The 7,134-nt window shown below is 36.9% G+C and overlaps 1 protein-coding gene across 1 annotated transcript in view; it reads left to right on the forward strand.

Moving 5' to 3' along the window:
* The first annotated feature begins 3,281 nt into the window (after positions 1-3,281).
* BRWD1 (bromodomain and WD repeat domain containing 1) overlaps positions 3,282-7,134 on the forward strand; it is a 97,826-nt gene continuing 93,973 nt past the window's right edge. The window contains exon 1 of the mRNA XM_019655761.1: positions 3,282-3,338. The gene's annotated coding sequence lies outside the window, so the exon portion shown is untranslated. The remainder of the gene's footprint in view (positions 3,339-7,134) is intronic.

The raw sequence follows: 7,134 nt of genomic DNA on the forward strand, positions 1-7,134 counted from the left end.
TTAATTGCTCCGTGATTTTCAGAGCTCACAAAAATTCCTGGTGGGTTTTTCCCCCTTTATGACAATATAGGTTATTGAGTAAAGCTTTAGAAAACACATTTGATTTAACTTTAAGTTGAGCATTCTAATTGAGATCTGGCTGTGGTATCTTACTAGGCTATGACATTTAAGTCATTCTGTGTTTCTTTACAGCCTTAACTGTAGAGATTACTATTGTGTTTTAGGTTTAATTCATAACTGTAAATACTGTTAATATTAAATTTTATCTCTGAAAGCTCTTTATATTACCCATAGAAAACTCTAGTTGAAAAATGTATGAAAGCTAATGATAAATTCAAGTTATGTATGTATGAAAACTTAAATACACGAATCTGTTATGCATGATTCATAGAGAGGAAAAGTTGCAAGTCTTCCATGGCTGGATGTGTCTGTATAATGCTGTGATTGCATATTAAAATGTGCAAGATTACAATTTTTACCTGTGCTGATTTGGGTTTTCACAAGAAATATATTTAAAGGCAGTCTTAACTGTTGTAGCATGATTTCTCACTTTTGCTTCACTTCTTATTTCATTTATCTTTGAAACCAAAGTGACTAAATATTAAATTCAACAAATCAAATTGAGCTAATATGAGTAACGTGGCCTGCCAGATATCAGGAGAAACAGATCCTGGGAACTTGGCAAGGAAGCTCACTGCTCTCCTGAGCTTCCGGGACTCAAAATAGGTCTTTGTCAGCATCAAGTGTACAGTTCAGTGGTATTAAATACGCACATAATGTGCAACCATCACCACAGTCCATCACCATAGCTGTTTTCATCTTGGAAAATGGAAACTTGGTATCCATTAAACACTAACTTCCCATTACCCCTGCTCCCAGCAACAACTATTTTACTTTCTTCCTCTATGATGTTGACTAAGTATCTAAGTCGAAGCATACAGTTTGTTCTTCTGTAACTGGCTTATTTCACTTAGTATGACTTCCACAAGGTTCATCCCTGTTGGAGTCTATGTCAGAAATGACCTTCCTTTTTTAAGGCTGAATAATATTCCATTGTATGTATAGACCACATTTCATTTATCCATTCATCTGTTCATGGACACTTGGGTTGCTTTTTTTGACTATTTTGAATAATGCTGCTATGAACATGAGTATACAAATATCTTTTCATGTGCCTGCTTTCAGTTCTTTTGGGTATATACCCAGAAGTAGAATTGCTTAATCAAATGGTGATTCTATACTTAAGTATTTGAGGAACCCCCATACTGTTTTCCATAGTGGCTGCACTATTTTACATTCTCACCAACAATGCAAAAGGGTTCCCATTTCTCCACATCCTTGTGACACTTGTCATTTTCTGATTTTTTTAACAGTAGCCAGCCTGATGGGTATGAGATTGTATCTCCTTGTGATTTTGATTTGCATTTCCCTAATGATCAGTGATGTTGAATATCTTTTTATGTGCTTATTGGCTAGGTGTATATCTTTGGAAAAAATGTCTATTGCAGTCTTTTGCCCATTTTTTGAATTAGGTTATTTGTCTTTTATTGTTGAGTTTTAAAAGTTCTCTCTATATTTTGGATATTAATTCATTATCAGGTATCTAGTATTTTCTTCTATTCTCCCACTGGGATTTTGGTTAAGAAAAACTTGGGCCAGGGTGGGAGGATGTGCTTGTCTTAGTCCATTTGGACTGCTGTATCAAAAACAACATCGACTGGATGGCTTACACAGCAAACATTTATTTCTCACTTGAATACACTGAACTTTGGATATACACTGCATCGTAGATAACTGTAAAAAATTATTGTTCATTTTCTTTAGCGTGGTTATGGTAGGACAATGTCCTTATTCTTATAGTAGGTACAGATTGAATTATTTGAGGTGAAAAATCATGATGTGTATGATTTAATTTCAAATGGTCCAGTAAAATCAGCAAACAAATGTGATAAAAGTTAACAATTGATGCATGTGAAGGATATATAAGACTTCTTTATGCCATTCTTAACTTTTCTATTGCCTAGAGAATGTTCAAAATAAAAATTTGAGAGGGATAAAAGCAAAACAACAGAAAAAGAAGAACATTACTTGGTTAATAAAACACTGCGACGCTTGTGCTTTGACATTGCTAAACTTGGCATTGCATTTATTTGGAATCTTGAAATAAATATTTTTAAAATGTGGATACTTTTCTGAGGCCTCTAAATTTAGGTTACAGGGTAGCCATGGAGAAGGATTTGCCCTTTGAATCATACGTTGAAAAGGTAGAGTTGATTTTGGCAGGGTGTACCCTACTGACCGGCTAGAAGAAAATGTTCTCCCTATGCTAATCATATTTGAATTTTACAGTACAACCATTCAGAACATGTACTTACTGTTTACCTAACAGGAGTTAGGACAGAAGTTGTCACTCTTTTAGAACGAAGGAGCTAGAGGAGTCCAAAATATGGGATATTGATAGAAAACGATATAGAAGGGGTGGGATGCATGCTTGGTCTTGGGAACACAGAAAGGATCTAATTCTAAATATTTGTGTGTGGAAGAGCAGAAGGTAGAATGGGGATCATCGAATAGAGTCAAATGAAGGGGCTTGTGAAAAAAGAGGACGAGTTTTACTGGTGGGGGTTGTCTCAAATGTAACGTGTAAGTTTACTGTGGGTGATTTTGAAGACATAGAAAAGCACAAAGGAGAAAACAAAACCACTGACATCTCACCACACGGGTTAGCATTTAGGCCTGTATACACTTCCAGGATGTTTTCTACACACTAATAATCATGATGATGACGACAAACAAACGTTTATTGTGCACTTGCTACGTGCCAGGTACATTTTAAGCAGGTACCTATATTTTCTAAGTTAGTAAGAATACTCTGTGAGATAAATAAGAGCTATTATTCCCTTCTTTTGCTAACAACACAGTCACTATGTTCATCTAAGTGGCCCACATGACAGCGTGAGGTGGAGCCCAGAGTCCATGCATGTTGTCTGACCACAGAGCCATTTTGTATCAAATACTTTTTTTTTTTATAAAAAAGAAACTGTGCATTGAACGGTTCTATAATCTGCTTTTTAAAAAAGCAGTTAAGGGGCCGGCTGAGTGGCGCGATGGTTAAGAGCTGGCTTGGGACTCCAGAGGGCCCCAGTTCGGATCCCACATATGAGGGCCAGTGACACTGCCCTCCACAGCTAAGATGCTGAACAACAGCTCAACCTGGAGCTGGNCCCCCACCCCGGCCCCGCGCGGTGGTCACGCGTGTGCGGCCCGTGTCTTTGCAGTTGCTGCCGAAGAGGTTGGATTGGGAAGGCAACGAGCACAACAGGAGCTACGAGGAATTGGTGAGACTTTTGCCATTTCTGTCCCGGTGTTTTCGAGCACCTGGCCCCCCGCCCCCTTTTCGGGGCTCCGGCTCGTGGGGCGCAGCGACCCAGCCGCGCTCGCAGGCTGGTGGGCGGGCGGCCGGGGCGTCACCGGGACCGTGGGACTTCCCCGGGAAGGTTTTGTTTTGCATTGGGGTGGCTGGGTTTGTTTTGGTAGGAAATGGCCCTGGGGGGCCGCGGGGCGGCGGTGGGGGCGACTCTCCGCGGCGGTTTGCGGTTGGGTGGCTCCCCAGGTGCGATTGCTCACGGTGAGAGCCGGGGGCGCGCGTGCGCGCGGGTGGAGGCGCGACAGCCATTCGGCGAGCTGCTCTCATCCGTAACCTGACTTGTAACTCTAGCTCTGATTGGTCTTCCTCCTTTGGCCCCGCCCAGGTCTTAAGACCACTTGTTCCCTAGGAATAGATAGACCCTTTGGCGTTTGAAAGGTGGAGAAGTGTTCCTCGTTAGCATTTTTTTCTTTTAGCTCATCAGCATAATAGAAATATTGCTGCCATGCTTCCATTACTTTTGCCGCTCTAAACTGTACACTTGTTGAAGGCCTTAAAAAACTGATTTAGTTTTAATTTTTCCAGTGACCTTGCTGTACATGCTAATATAGGCACCAGCTATGCAGTTTTGTTTTTGACGCATCATTAACGTAGATTATAGTTCCCTTTTTGATATATTTTGTAAATTTGTTTAGTTGCCTTCACAATATATAATTTGGTTTTATCCATTCGTTTGTCCTTAGTGGAATAAAACATTTTTCAGGAAAATGTTTTTGTCCGTTGGTGTAGAATTTCTGTAGTTGCTGGACCGTGTTCAACATCTTGTATGAACAAACTAATTGAATAAAGAGCTCTTGAATGATCTTTTACCACAGTTCTAATACCTGTGTATGAACAGTTAAAGTCAGGTGAAGTAACAGGAATTCTAGTTCAATTGTCAGTTTTAATATTTGTGTTATTAGAGTTTTTTTTTGATACAAACATTTAAAAGCAGATATTTTCAAGAAAGTTCTAAAAATTCTGCAAAAATTCTGCATGATCGCTGAGTTTTTATATTTTATTGAGTTTGATACTTTGAGATGTTTTTAAAGTCAAGGAAATGTTTAAAGGACTGGTCTGTTGTATTTTATTCTTGATGAGAGGTGGTAATAGTGTTTTCGGTGAAGCAGAGCAGCATTGTAACTGAATCAATTTGCTTATTTTTGTTTATGCGTATACTCTAGCAAAAATAAGATATGTAAAAAAATATGAATTTCATTTCTCTGGAAGAGTTGAACCATTTGTTGGACATTTGGTTGATTTCCAGTTTTTTCCTGTTAGTGGTTACAAGAGTTATGTATCTCCTCATTTATTTATATCATATAATTGTCACTTAATAAATTCCTAGAAACTTAATATTGAATAAAATGGTTTAGGTGTTATTAATGTTTATTGTACATTTGCTCTCTTTAAGGCTTTGCCAGTTTAAACTCTTGACAACCAACCATATGAGAGTATATTGATTTCTTACCCAGATAACCTTTTTAATCTTTGCCAATGTGATGGATGACATAGTAGCTAATGTTTGAGTCATTTTTTTCTAAGTACTGCTGCACAAACAAACTTTAACCTTAAGAATTATTTCAGACATTAAGAATTATTTCAGACATTTCAGGACTCAGCAGTTGAACTTAGAAACTATATCAAATACGGTGCTTTTATTTGTCTCTTCTAAAATATTAAGATCCCGACATTTCTTGAACATTTTTATAAACCCTTGTTTATGTTCGTATTGAGTTTTTTGAATTTATTTTAAAGATGTAACTAAAATGAATAGGTTTTATTTCTTTTGGTCAGACTTCTTGATGAAATAATGAACTAAGTTTTACGTTAATGTTGAAATCTATGGTCTTTATGTTTATGTGGCTGAAATTATTTTACCAAGTATTTTACTGTTTCATATCTTCTGTAGGTTGTTGCATGCTAAAAATCCATGCATGTTGCAGTGTGCCTGTCTCTTCTGTTCTAATACATTGTGTGAAACAGTATTTTTTAGAAACAAAGTTTGACTTTTGGGGGAATAGTTGATTCTTCATTAAGTTCCATATAGGATCCAGACTTTAAGCTTTGTACAGGTCTTATTTTGATCATACTCTGCTTAGAAAATTGTATTTTGATTTGGTACAACAGAAGAATCTCAAGTTCAGTGTTTTCTTTTCAGATGTTAGCTGATTTATGGGTAAAGCCTCTGAGAATTTTTGCATTCTGTATTTTATTTTTTTTCAGATGATCTGATGGTAGGACCATAAACTAGTAGAGAACACCCTATCAAGAATATCAGAAATCTTAGATATTTTTCTTTTGAATAATTTGTAATTTGGAAAAGCTTTTGTAGTCTAGAAATAGGGCCCATTGTTTTACTAGAGGAGGAAGAAAAATGATATTAGATTGCATAGAAATGTTAACTTAGGATATATCCCCATTTAGTGTTGGAGTCAGCATCAATAGCATTTTCCAAGTATGCTTCACTTTACTGGAATGGTTGGATGACTTTGCTACAGATATTCAGCATGCTGTTATGATTTGTGCGATTACATAGCACATGAAAGTAGGTTTATGGTATACTTCCATTTGCTTAGGAGCAGGGCCTTAACTAATAAAGATATATAATGATGTTTTAAAAGTCTGCAGATGGAATTCATGCAGTGATTAATGGTGTCTTTCTGCTTGGGCAGCCTCTACATTTTGGCTTTTTTCTCCTCAAACTTTCAGTTATACAGTTGCTATTGTAGATTGCTCTGGCAGTGACATACTAGAAATGATGGGACTCTTACTAGGGAGGAGAATTTTTTCTAGGGACATTCTCTTGTCCTAGATTTCTTCTCACTTTCATTGTCCAGAACAAGACCACATGACCTAATCATGAAAAAGTGTAGACAAGTGAGGTTCTGCCGAAGTGGGAAGGTTGCCAAAGCTTATGAACAAAACTTGATCTTGAGTCCAGGCTTATTTTATATTTGAATTCATGATTAAGAACTAAAAGTGAGATCTAGAACAATGTTTTAACTTTACTTTGAAGCAGTGTTTCTTAGAGAGTGTGAAAATGGGCCTTGTTGATGTCAGAGTGGCATGGGAGTATTATTGGCATTAATGGAATACCAGCGATATCATATGTCCTGAATGTGGGGACAGTCCTGTACAGTGATGTTTTGTTCTTCCTTAATGCCAGTAACATCATGATTGAGAAATCTAGAGATAAAGCATTAAAGTTTGTGCCAAACAGGCATATTCATGAGTTAAACTTACACATTACTCTTTGTTTTTAATTGAGGTCTAATTGACATACAAATAAACTGCACATATTTATAAAGTGCTCAAGTTGATAAATTTGGATGTGTGTTACACTTGTGAATCCATAATGAAGGTAGTAAATGTATCTATTACACCCCAAAGTTTCCTCCTCCTCTTTGTAATTCCTCCTGCTTCCCCCCAAGCTATCTCTGATCTGTTTGCTGTAGCTATATATTAGTTTGCATTTTCTAGACTTTAATATAAATGAAATCATACAGTGTGTACTGTTTTCTTGGCTTCTTTCAGCATAATTACCTTGAGATTCATCCATGTCCTTGTGTGTTATTAATAGTTCATTTCTTTTTATTGCTGAATAGTATTCCATTATACAGAATACACTAATTTGTGCATTCATTCATTCATTTTTTTTTTTTAAAGATTTTTATTGGGGAATTGGGGGAAATGGAACAAATTGCTGTTGTTTCGTTCTTCAGTCT

This window comes from Hipposideros armiger, unplaced genomic scaffold (assembly GCF_001890085.2).
Source record: "Hipposideros armiger isolate ML-2016 unplaced genomic scaffold, ASM189008v1 scaffold_246, whole genome shotgun sequence".
In the NCBI taxonomy this organism is placed as follows: Eukaryota; Metazoa; Chordata; class Mammalia; order Chiroptera; family Hipposideridae; genus Hipposideros; species Hipposideros armiger.